The sequence below is a fragment of the Pelecanus crispus genome, chromosome 3, assembly GCF_030463565.1.
Source record: "Pelecanus crispus isolate bPelCri1 chromosome 3, bPelCri1.pri, whole genome shotgun sequence".
NCBI lineage: Eukaryota > Metazoa > Chordata > Aves > Pelecaniformes > Pelecanidae > Pelecanus > Pelecanus crispus.
In genome coordinates this window covers 43,384,358-43,396,049 of record NC_134645.1, presented here as the reverse complement: position 1 = coordinate 43,396,049, position 11,692 = coordinate 43,384,358, and the positions used below count along the sequence as shown (strand labels likewise).

Below are 11,692 nucleotides of genomic sequence, written 5' to 3'. Positions count from 1 at the left end.
ACAAACCAAGGAAGGGAAGAAAAATTCCTGCCTGGCATTGGCAGGTACAGGAGCAGCTCTCCAACCAGCTCCTTCTGATAAAAACCCTGCTTCTGGGTTGGAGTTTAAAACGTGCTCTAAAAACCACATTTAAATTCCTAAAAAACCTGTTCACTACAAGCAATAAGGCCTCAGATACACTCATGCCCATGTTGGGGAGTCGGCAGGCCCGATGGTACCAGAGCTGGTCCCGTTCCAATGGGCTAAGTCACGCTTGGAGCCACATGCTGAAAGCAAAGCTGTGTGCAGCAGTGTTCCCAGGTGTGAGCGGGAATGGTGCTGCCGCACCATGTATTTTTTGCTTTCTTTTGCTGACATCTACAAAACGGCTCCCAGCTTCGGGCTGTCACCCTGGTTCTGTTCCCTACCAGTTTTACCCTGGTGCTGCTCCACTGAGGACCACTTTTGAGCCTCAGCTTCCCTGGGGTGAGCAAGAGAGGGAATGGGCCTATGGTTTTATTTGTTGCTTACACCAAAAAGAATCATCTAATTAAGTATCACTGGAAACCACATGCATTTGCAGAAATGGCTCCACTTCAGAGGAATCTCTCGAGGCAAATAAGTGAGTAATTTTTCAAAGGTTTAGACATTTATGAAAATAGCCTCTATAGTTACGCTCGCTAGGATAAAATTACAAGTGTTTTCAATCCTCATACTTTGGGGCATAAGTTGATCCTCAGCTGGGGGCCAGGGAGGAATTTCCTCCCAGAGGATATTATTGTTCTGCGAGGTATCTCGTGGGAGATTCACGTCTTCCTCCAGAGTATCTGGCATTAGCCACTGCGGGGGGGGGGGGGGGGGGGGGGGGAAGACACTGCGAAAAGAAAAGAAAAAGGTATTTCTCAAAATGAGCCAGTGCTCTGGTCTCCTCTGCCAGGCCCTGCATATCATATTTATATGTTCTTAACTAATTGGGCAGCTGTATTTACACACACTTAACGAACCGGGAAGCCCCACGGGTGGGGAGAGAAAACGCGGACCCGCACCCCAGCCGCTCCCGCAGGGGGGAAGCGAGCGGGAGCGGGGGAAAGGCGCAGGGGCGCCGGGACGCCGCCAGGCGCTGGGGGCTGCACAAAGCCCGATCCCGCAGGGCCCGCTGCTCCGCCAGCCCCGGGGCCAGCGACCGCGGAACAGGGGCGATCGCATCACCTCGGGGGCCAGGAGCGGGGCCGGGGCCGGGGCGGCCCCCGTTGCACAAGCTGTCCCGTCCGATGTTGTAAGGGACCCCGGAGATCCGGGAAGGGCGGCGGGCAGCCCGCGCTGCTGGCACGGCCCCGCTCCTTCTGGGAAGCGCCGTGACTCACCGCCGGGCCCGGCCGGGCCGGGGGGCGCCGCCAGCGCCGCGGCCCCTTCCCGGAGCGCCTCCCGCCCCGCCCCTCACTCGACACCAGCCAATCACCGCCCTTCATATTTGCATACAGCGCCCGGGGGCTTCTGGGCCGGTAGCGGGAGCTGCACTCGCCCGTACCCCTCCCGCCACGGCGGCACCCTCGGCCCGGAGCGCGGGGATACGGGGGGCTGTCCGCAGAGGAACCGGCGGAGGGCAATTCCTCCGGGAAAGCGGCCCTCTCCGTGGCCTCAGGGCGGGTGGATGGTGGGGGTTTATATAGGGAGAGGAGCGGTGCTTGCAAGCTGCCCGGATGACCCTCAGTGGTCTGGGGTGCAGGCTTCAAACCTGTAGCTGTCTAGCGACAGAGTGGTTCAATTCCACCTTTCGGGCGATGGGGACAACCCGACCACCATTACACTTTGCCCCGGGGATGGTCGGGACCCGGCGCCGGGTCCCGACCATCCCCGGGGCAAAAAGCCTGGCCCGCTGTAGCATTACCCCAAGATAACACAGCACAGGGAGACATTCTCTTACCCTCGTTCCACCTTACCCCACAGAGCACCCTCTCAGGCCACAACAGGGAGGTCACATCCAGCGATACATCTCAGTTCAGGCCAGCAAACACAAATTTGGGCACATCAGCAAAGCAAGTTTTTTTCCCTTTCATTGTTTTTGACCATCGGCCTCGGAGCACGGCACTGGAGCGATGAAATGGCGGTGCGCTGGGTGCAGCCGAAGCAAGGAAAATCTCCCCAGGGTGCCTAGGTGACAGCTCAGATTTTAATTGAATTCTGCTAAGCAGATCTTTGTTAAACAGTCACACATCTTACAAGAACAGAAAAGAAGTAAATAACAGAAGCCATTCTCTAGATCTGCTCCATATTGACGATAACCCATCTCCCACCCACGCTACAACAAAGATGCTTCACTTCAGCAGTAAGCACTGGTGCTAATAATGTCACCCAGCCCCATGAAAAATAAAGGTTAACGTGAAGCTAAAAAACATATTCTTTAAGCAGAAGGCATTTATTTCGTGATATCCTATTGCAACGACTCCAACAGATGATTTGTGGAGACTCTAGTTAGGATGAGACCCCAGCCACCCCACCGCAGGGAAGAGTGAGGATTTGGAGGGCATTTCCTTGTCGCCTCCTGGTCCTGTGGGCAGAAAGGGCGATTCTGCAGGGTGAATCCCCCAGAGGGAGAGAAGAAACACAGCGTGAATTATCAGGTCTCCGATGTTCCTGGGTACTTTTTGGGGGGTGCAGTGCCATCCGGAGTTAAGTAGGTAAGCACCCCTGAGGATCCAAGCAGAATGACTGTGCTTCCTTTACACCAAATGACTCACTCCACCTGAAGGCCTGGGAGAAGGGAAGGGCACAGAGGACCCTGACACCGCTCCTGCTGGCTGTGCTGCTTCCAGCCCGCCGAGCGCCCGACTCAGTCGGAGAGGAGCAGCTGCGGTGCCAGCGAGGCCCGCCGCTCCGAGAATACACTGTCCCGTTATGGGAAATCGGGGGGGGGGGGGGGGAAACCCTCCGCGGCTCACACGGCACATGCCAGCTTTTTTATGGCCTTGCAGGAGATGTGCGTGTGCTCTCCCCAGCGCAGTTGGGAGCGCCCTGAGCCCCAGATGGCTATCTATCTGCTCCGTGCCGCCTCGTTTACCAGCCTGCCTCCTCTGCCCATAATGAGCTTTCTATGTGGAATTTTGCTGCGGCCTCAGAAATTGGTATCTGCACCGCAGTTTGGCTGGGGGCTTTTGTTTGCGTCGAGGGGGGGAGCGCTGGAAAGGCCTTTGCCCAGTAGTGGGCAGCTGAGAACGTTAACATTCGATGTCAGTTACCAAGTAGAACATAATACCGCTCTTTCATGTGGTGTTTATAACTGAACATGCTGTTTTGTGTCGGCCTGGTTTTTTTTTTTTTCTTCCAAGAAGTAGTTTTGGATTAAATTATGACAATTACATTCTTATATTCACCCCCCTGCCAACCCCCACCCTTCCCCTGCGTGCACACAAACACAAATGGGAATTATGTGCTCTGAGCGCGATTTGAACTATACAGCCTGGGATCTGTGCCTGGCATTGAGTTCACTTTTTTTCCTCCAGAACAAAAAAGGCCACATCCACTCCGCACTCTTTCATCGCCTTAGAATAAAATAACATGGTCAGATTGCTGGTGTGGATGATTTGTCCCTCAGGGAGCTCGTGGGGAAAACAGACTTTCAAGCACATGAGAAAGGAGGCCAGGGACCCCCGGCCAGGGAGATTGTGGTAAGCTGTAGGGGTCTAGGTTTGTGAAATCCTGTGTGAATCCCCACCCCGAGCTGCTTATGCCCCTCCGGCTGGCTCGTGTACCTGGGCAGTGCCTCATCGGGTCGGTAATGCAGGCGCAGGGCAGGAAGCGATCCCATCTCCCAGGGCTGTGCCCTCCAGGGCTGCACCTCTAGCACAGGACTGAACCTAGGAAAACACGAGGGTTAATTAGGACAGGAGACACAACCAGGCTGCTCTTGCAGCCTTTAGCTGACATGGTAGGTGGGACAAGGCCTTAGGAAACAGGGCACTCTATATTTTGGTGCTATTTTTTAACCACTGGTTGGAGGAGGACACCACTGTGGAGGCCTGTGTAGATGATCTGGCTGTAGGAGGGACATTTTGCACAATGCTATCCATGTCTTCTTGCCTGAGTTGGCTTTGTTTGGAGTCACTCATTAGTCAGGCAAAGCTTTCAGCTTTTGAACCTGAATGTCACTTTCTTCCCTGACAAAGGGCCAAACTAAGAGGAGCCAAGGGCTTCACTACTGGTTAGAAGGCAATCCAGGGGTTACTCAGAGCCAAGATGCACGAGAGCCTGGCTCCCCAGCCGAACGCAATCTGCCTCCTGTTGTTTTCCCCGTGGAGTCACAGCACTGTGAGGAGGATGTGCTGGTGACAGATGGCTGACGCGACTTGCTAAGCGTACGGGTGACTGGGCTGTGACTCAGCAAGTGTTTGGTTACAAGAGATCGGGAACATGTGCTTTTGCACTGGTAACAGTGGCCCTAGCTGGGTCTCCTGGAGGACTAAGCACGGGCTGTCACCTGAAGCCTGTGACTGCCATCCTCCCTGGGAGGAAAGCAGGCACACGCGGCCTATTTCAGCAGAAAGTCAAGCTCCTAATTACTGTTTACATTGGTAATGGATAATGTCTGAGTGCGTATAAATATATGACCTGCCAGTGGTGCTTAGATGTCCTACTGGCCTTCAGAAAGGAAACCATTCGACATCCTGGCCTAAAATAATGACGATCTGGCTTGGAGGGAGTGGGACTCAGAAAACTTCTTTTGTAGTCGAGTCACTAGAGGGGGACAAAGACCTAGTCTGGGTACTCATCCCTCTACCAGCTCCCCCACTGCAGCTGTGGGAGGCACCTTGGAGAGGCAGAAGCAAAGATGGCCCTTGTCTTCCTGAGATTTGAAGGTGCCCAAGTGCTGGGACAGCTTTCTGGAGGCTGAGCAGGCAGCTGGGGATCAGCAACACGTTGGGGAAACAAAGCCACTCCTTTTCCCCCAGAAGCAGGATGGCGCATGTATGTGCACGTGTAGTTCAGCAGCCTTTATATTGGCTCTTCCAGCATTTCTCCCTACCTAGGGCCAGCCCATCCATAGCTGGCCGGGGCTTTCAAAGGCTAAATTCCAGCCATTGCACAGCACAAGACAGCGTCACCTGGGCAGAGGACCCAGGCAATCATGTATGTTTACAGGCACATGCCACTTTTCTCCCTTCTCCTCTTTTATGAATGGGGAAGAGCTGAATTCTCAGGTCTGGATAGGTGCCAGGTGTTATTGCTGTCTCTGTGAGTTAAAGACGTCATGGAAATACTGGAGGACTTGAACTCAAACAGAGTGTACCTGTGTGCATCCCACACGCGCAGAGAGAGCTGAAGTGGCCGTGGCAAGCAGCAAGGCAGTGTTTGCAACTAACATATTGACCTGAAGTGCTTAAAAGCCACTACACACGCTCCCCTGGCGAAATGTCGGCCGGAATGACTCATACGAATGGATCGTGATACGCAGCCCTCAGCCCAGCCAGGCTATGCATGGAACCAAGACACTCCCATTTTCTTCCCTCCAGCATACTTTCCTGACCAAATCCAGGATTGAGCCATTTGGCTCTGACTAGAGCTGGTCAAAACATGTTTTTCTTTTCTTCTCTTTCCCCCTTCTTCACCCTTTGGAAAATGTTGACATTTCAGCAAAGGGCTGAAAACCCAAACCCTGAATATTTTCCATTGGAAAACGCTGGGGGAAAGGGAGGGGAATAATCCCCAAACTGCCAACAATCAAATCTCTTTTGCTTTTAGGGCTTTTGGGTTTATGAGAGGGGGGCACATTTGGAGGGCAGCGAACACTTTCTATGAAAATATCTGTTCTCTCAAAATCCATTTTTTCACTAGAAAAGTGTTCCAACTGGCGCCCTTTTCACTGGTGATGGTTTGGACATTCTCTACATCTAATTTTGGAATCGACCTGAAGAAACCTTAATTCATTTTATTGGAATATAAGGCACAAATGACACTCCCACAGCACAACTGGTATTCGCTTGGTATTCTCAGTATCATGAGAATATATCCTGATATTCTCCCTTTGTCAGCAGCACTGTTTACAAAAACATCTCAAGCAAGTTTGGCACCCGGTCTCTGGAGACGCCACGCTCCCAGAGCCCCAGCTGACTTGCCTCAGACCTCATTCCTGAAGGGAATCTACCTTTCACGAGATTACATCAAGCCTGTAAAGGAGACAATATGTACTGAAAGGCATGTTACCTGTAACTGTCCCTTGAGTAATTGATAGCACAGAAACACTTACAAAGCATTTTATTCTGAGGTCTTCAGCTGATTTAAATTTCTGTCTGAATTGTAACATAGACCTGAAACATCTGTTTCATCTTGTCTTTGCATATTATTCTGCTTCCCTGTAAGTTAAAAATAAAAAAGGGACAATGTTAGCATAACAGAAAACACATATTTGTAGGAGATGAATTATGCCCTAAAACTTTTACTAAATGTGGCTAATAGCAGGTTAGAGTTTAAAAAAGGAAAGATCTTAAAATGGGCATACACTGGTCATAAATAAATTCAGGCTGCAAATTAGCAGAAGCTTTCAAAACAACAGCAGAGTGAAGTTCAGAATAACCTCCGAAGAGGAACAATGGGAATAAAAACTTTATTGAAGTTTGAAGACAGATCTTTATCAGTTGTCGGGTATCATGACAGCAGAGGAGTAGATTCAATGACCCAGAGGTCCCTTCTAATTTGTTGTGCCCCTTTCCCATTTTCTCCCACACTGGAGCTTCCCAGTTACACTTTACATTCTTTCTGGTATGATTTAACAGTTGCACCGCTGCGCTTTGTTCTGATTTAACTCTCTCCCTTGTCACCTCCAGGTTTTTCTGAACTAGCTACCTGTGTTTGAATTAAGTCAGTGCCAAAGAAGGGGCATATTCGACTCCATCAAATCCCTATTTTTTATTTTCTTTTCAGTTTAGGAACATCTCTCTGTCATTGTTAAAGCTTATAAAGCAGTGGGCTCAAAAAGACAATGATGCAAAATCTCAGTTTTAGACCTCATCTTTGTCAGGTGGGCACAACTGAATTGCACATTGATAAAAGGAAGAGGCACTGAATGTCTCTGATACTTTAGTGGCAAGAAACACAGAGCTCCTAAGGACCTGCATTGGTGCTCTGTGTCCTTTGTCATAATTTTTCAAGATAAGTAAGCAATTTTTTACTTACAGAACTCTACTCTTGAGTTAATAAAGTCAAAAGATCAAGAGCTTTAGTCTCTCATCCTGGAAACACAACTGCATGCAAGAAGCCACAGCAGAAACCTGAGAAATAGCCATCTGGAGATGCAGAGCTGTAACTAGCCATTGGAAACCCATACACACATAGCTGAGATGTAGCTGTATGATCTGCCAAAGGCTGAGCTGTCCTTGCTCCCGTCAGTACTAAAAGGGCGGGCGCAGAAACAAGGAGATCCCAAATAAGAAGACAAAGGGTCAAATGCATCAGCCAGTCACTGCATGAAATGTAACGACTGGGAGACCAAACAGATTAAGCCAGGGCTTGTGACTGTTAACATTCATGGAAACATGTTCCTCAAATCCAGCTTTCCGAGAAAAATCAGATTCTATCTCCTTCTGGTAATTCAAAGAGGCAACAATCTGTTCATATGACCTTCAGATTGGGCTGGCACAAGGACTGAATCCTACAATAAAAACTGAAGAACGGCCCTTCTGGGCCACAGCAGTGGTCCTCCCCACCCAGCACTCTGCTCCCAGCTGGGACAAGATGAGAGAATACCCGGGGAGCACATAGAGGCCTGGACATTTCCCTCTCCCTTGTGTTTCCTCAGCATTCACTTTTATTGGATCGGAATGTGAGATTGTTCATCTTGCCTGTTCCTTTAGTGTCCATTTATGGACCTGTTGTCTGCAAATTTGTCTAATCCCCTTTTGAGCCTGCTGATGCTGTCTGCCTCTGCAGCCTGCTGGGACAGCAGCTTCCAGAAGTTCTCTACCTAATGTGATGTAATTTCTTTAATCTGTTTTAAACTTGTCTCCTACTAGTTTCACTGAGTGCTCCTTGTTCTGCTGTTGACGGATTTGCCTACTAATGGCTCTGCATTCACCTCTGCCACCCTGATTTTGTGAACCCAGTCCTTAATCATCAGAAAAATAGCTAAGAATTGCAATACTGGGTTGCTCAGCTCACTTCCGTCCCTGTTGCTTGCTGACCTGCCCAGAGTGGTTTTATGCCTGGAGCACTCTGGCTGTTACCAAACTCGGAGGAGAGAAAAACGACAGCAAAGCACATGGAGTGCAACTTCCTTCCAGTGCTCTACTCCCTGCGCAGCTGTTCACCGGTGACGCAACGGGTCCGTTTTGCGGTTAAGAGCTGGATGCTGATGGACCCTGTCCTTCCCTTGGGGATCTGCAGTTCCCAGCCCAGCAGGGGGCTGCAAAGCAGCAAGCAGGATTTCGGGGAGGGTAGGCTGGCAGCCCCGGCGGGGGTGTCAGGGGCATCTTCCAAAGTGGCTTTAATTAATGAGCACATGTGCAGCGAGGAGAGTTACAGCATCCCACTCAAATTGTTGACTTGGAGCCGCTTCTGGAGACAGCCGTATTCTGCTCATTAGGAAAGAGCTTTTTTGCAATGCCCTTGGATTGGACGGCTCTTGGATTGCACCACGAGATCAAGTCCACGTACGGGCTGCCTGCCTTTCGGCTGCCAGCTCCAAGAGGGTTGTTTTTCTTGTCTTCTCATTCTCAAGGAGTGCTCAGCCAGATGGCCTGTTTTTGAATGCACTGTGCGTTGGTTGGATGTGTGTTTGGAGAGTCTGCCAGCTTCACGAGAAGGAAGAAAGAGCAAAAGAAAGGGAAAAAAGCGCCATTTGGTATCTATCTCTGGGACCCAGCCAGAGTTGAGGCTCCGTTTGAGGAAGGGGGGAGTCTTAAGAGAGAAACTCTAGACCAAATTGAAAGCTGGAAAAACTTTCAAGCTTGACAGACTGGGAGACTGAAGTTCTGTACAACACCCATCCACTACCTGGCTCCCTTGCAAACGTATAGCAGAGTCCCTCAAAAGCAACAGTAAAAGCAAGCGCAAGCACCAAGCATCTATCTCGCTGCTCTCCCAGCATACTTCACCTGTGGGCTGAGTTGCGGAGAGGTGACCCCACAAGCCTGCCCGCCGAGGCTGGGTAATGCTGCCTGTGGCTTCTGGGATTTAGCTCTCAGTTCACCAAAAACTGAAATTACAGCACACAGCCTGGACACATCAGCCCAGGAAGCGGAGCCACAATGGAGTAGTACAAAATAACCACCACTATGGCCCAACTCTCGAAGAAGCTAGCCTTAATTTTACTACAGGCCAATGTCATTTTCTTGCAGCCCCTGATGTTTGCTTCCCAGAAATACCTTCTGTTGATTTTGGGCAGCAAATAAATACAGGCCAAACCAGAGCAACGGCTTTTTCCAGCACTTATTGGCAAATAATTTGAACCTGACGAGAAAAATCTGTTGGTGAAGGGAAGGGGGAAATTTTGAAGTTTGGATGGATTGTGCTTGGCTTTCTTTTCTTAACTAGATGTCGTGTTGTGGTAACAATACATTGTTCCAAGCAGCGGGAGGAGGTCTTGTTAAGCAGAGCCGGGGAAAGCCACGTTTGTAACCAACCCTGCTGGCTGACACGCCACTGTGTCTTACAAGCAGACTTGTCTGCTCGCTTACTGAAACCATGGCACAAAGACGATGGTTGCAGGAGCGTGTGTATCTGTGCAGGTGGGTGTGCTAACTGCAAACCCCACATCTCTGCTGATTGCATCAAATTGTTTTCCCTGAAGTGATCAGAATTCGTGGGCCCAGGGCGGACAGTGTGTCCATGGCAACACCAGCTGGGCTGTGGATTGCAGACACTCTGCAGACAGCCAGGGCAAAGGGGGCTCTTCTCACTCCTGCTGTGGGCCACACATCTCGGGCAAAACCTGCTGGTATCTACGGCACGTCATAAGCACCTGTGGCTTCCCAGGACTTCCCGACCGTCACTGTGCCAGGCCCAAGAGGTACACAACGTTCACTTCACAGCAGTAGCAAGGACAGCATTTGCAGTCCCCGGCACGTAAAAAGCGGGACCCTTCCCCGAACACAGGGAAGCATCGTCAGCTGTTGGCAAAACAGTAACTCTGACACTGAGACCTAGTGGTGCGGACACCATCCTGGAAGGGAAGGAGGATTAGCTGCTTTAGGACAGTGACTACATCACGCAAATACATTCTTGTATGGGTAGGAAGGCTGCACGATGAGATCACCTCCCTTCCCACTCCGACACGACCCAATTTTGGTAAATAACCCTGGCATAAAAAACAGGCTGCAGTACCTACATTCACAGCTAAGATCATTACAAGAGATTTGACCTTCTGTCTGCCAGGAAAGCAAGGTGGGAAAATCCAACAGCAAGTTCAGCCATTCTCTCCAGGGCTTTAAAGGGCTCATTAAACCATTCAGGCAATTACCTGATTGTCACCGAGTGTTGCATCATGGAATTGGTAAAGGAAGGATTTCTGTCTTTAATTGCACAGAAAATTCAGGGGTCCAGGAGTCACAAGACTGTGCTTTGCCGCAGCCTGATGAACTGCCTTAGGCTATTTACTGCACCTCTTGGCAAATGGAAATAATAGTTACCAGAACATTCACATTGAGTACTGCTGGGAGGAGGTAGCTGCACATTGACAAAGGTCCTCGGTGCGCTTTGGGTGGGAGATCAGCTAGAAACAACATCCAGCCATTTGCTCACCCAAGCTGCACTGGCTGTGTCAGACACCAATACCAACCTCTGCATTTTTTGCATATGGTAATTTTCACTTGCTTTATTTCATCGCTGTAGTGCTGCCTGACTCCTGGACAAGTGCATCTCCAGCACACTGCCAAACATGGGGCTTCAGGCACAAGTTGACAGGCCAGTCTGAAAAAAACAATTTCCTCTAAGTTATCTGGCTGGGTGTCATTACATACCTAACATTATCCAAGGAGCGGAAGCTGGAAGAATTGCCCAAACATGGGATTTTGGAAATTTGTGTACTGTAAGAAGGGGGGAGGCATGCCTTGTAGCACCAGTCCTGGCTGGTCTGCCACCAGCCTTTGTGTATAACTTTTTTAGCCAGAGTCAGTACTTGGATGGGAGAAGTCCAACAGATAAGGCACCAGAGGTTCAGAAAGTCTCCTCTCTCCAGCTAGGTAGAGGTCAGTACATACCTCAGCATGGCATGGGTGGTATCGTGTTGTCCATTATGAACAACAATCTTGAGTGTGGCTGCACCCGAGTTCAGTAACACCTGCTGAGGTACTGCGGACAATGGCTCCAATTTTGCATCAAATAGCTCACTTAGGCACCATCCTCCTTGAACGGCTCAAGGCTTTGAAAGGGAGTGAGCCCCCCAACCCTGTTAAAAAATGGCCACACACTCCGTCTTCCTCCATGCGTGGCCTCACTCTGCACCCAGAAGCTCTCAGAGCATATTCTTAACTTCATTAGAAAAATAATGTTGCTAGCAAGAAGAGATGATGAGGAGCACATTCAGCTTCTATTTCACAGTTGCAGGGGAAAAATTCTCTCTGCGCTATGTCTCCAAACAGCAGGAGATGAGACGACAGGCATAGGACAGAGCTGAACATTAGTAGCAAGGACATGATGATTGAAGCTGGAGATCTGGTTTAAGTTTGAAGCCTAGATATACACAGAGTGGATGGTGCCTGAAGATCCATACTGCTTGTGTTGACAA

General features: G+C 50.0%; 1 non-coding gene across 1 annotated transcript; it reads left to right on the top strand.

Annotated features, from left to right (window-relative positions):
• Positions 1-1,673: 1,673 nt before the first annotated feature.
• TRNASTOP-UCA (transfer RNA opal suppressor (anticodon UCA)) lies at positions 1,674-1,760 on the top strand. Its single transcript has one exon. It is a non-coding gene; the product is annotated as a tRNA-Sec (tRNA).
• The last annotated feature ends 9,932 nt before the right edge of the window (positions 1,761-11,692 follow it).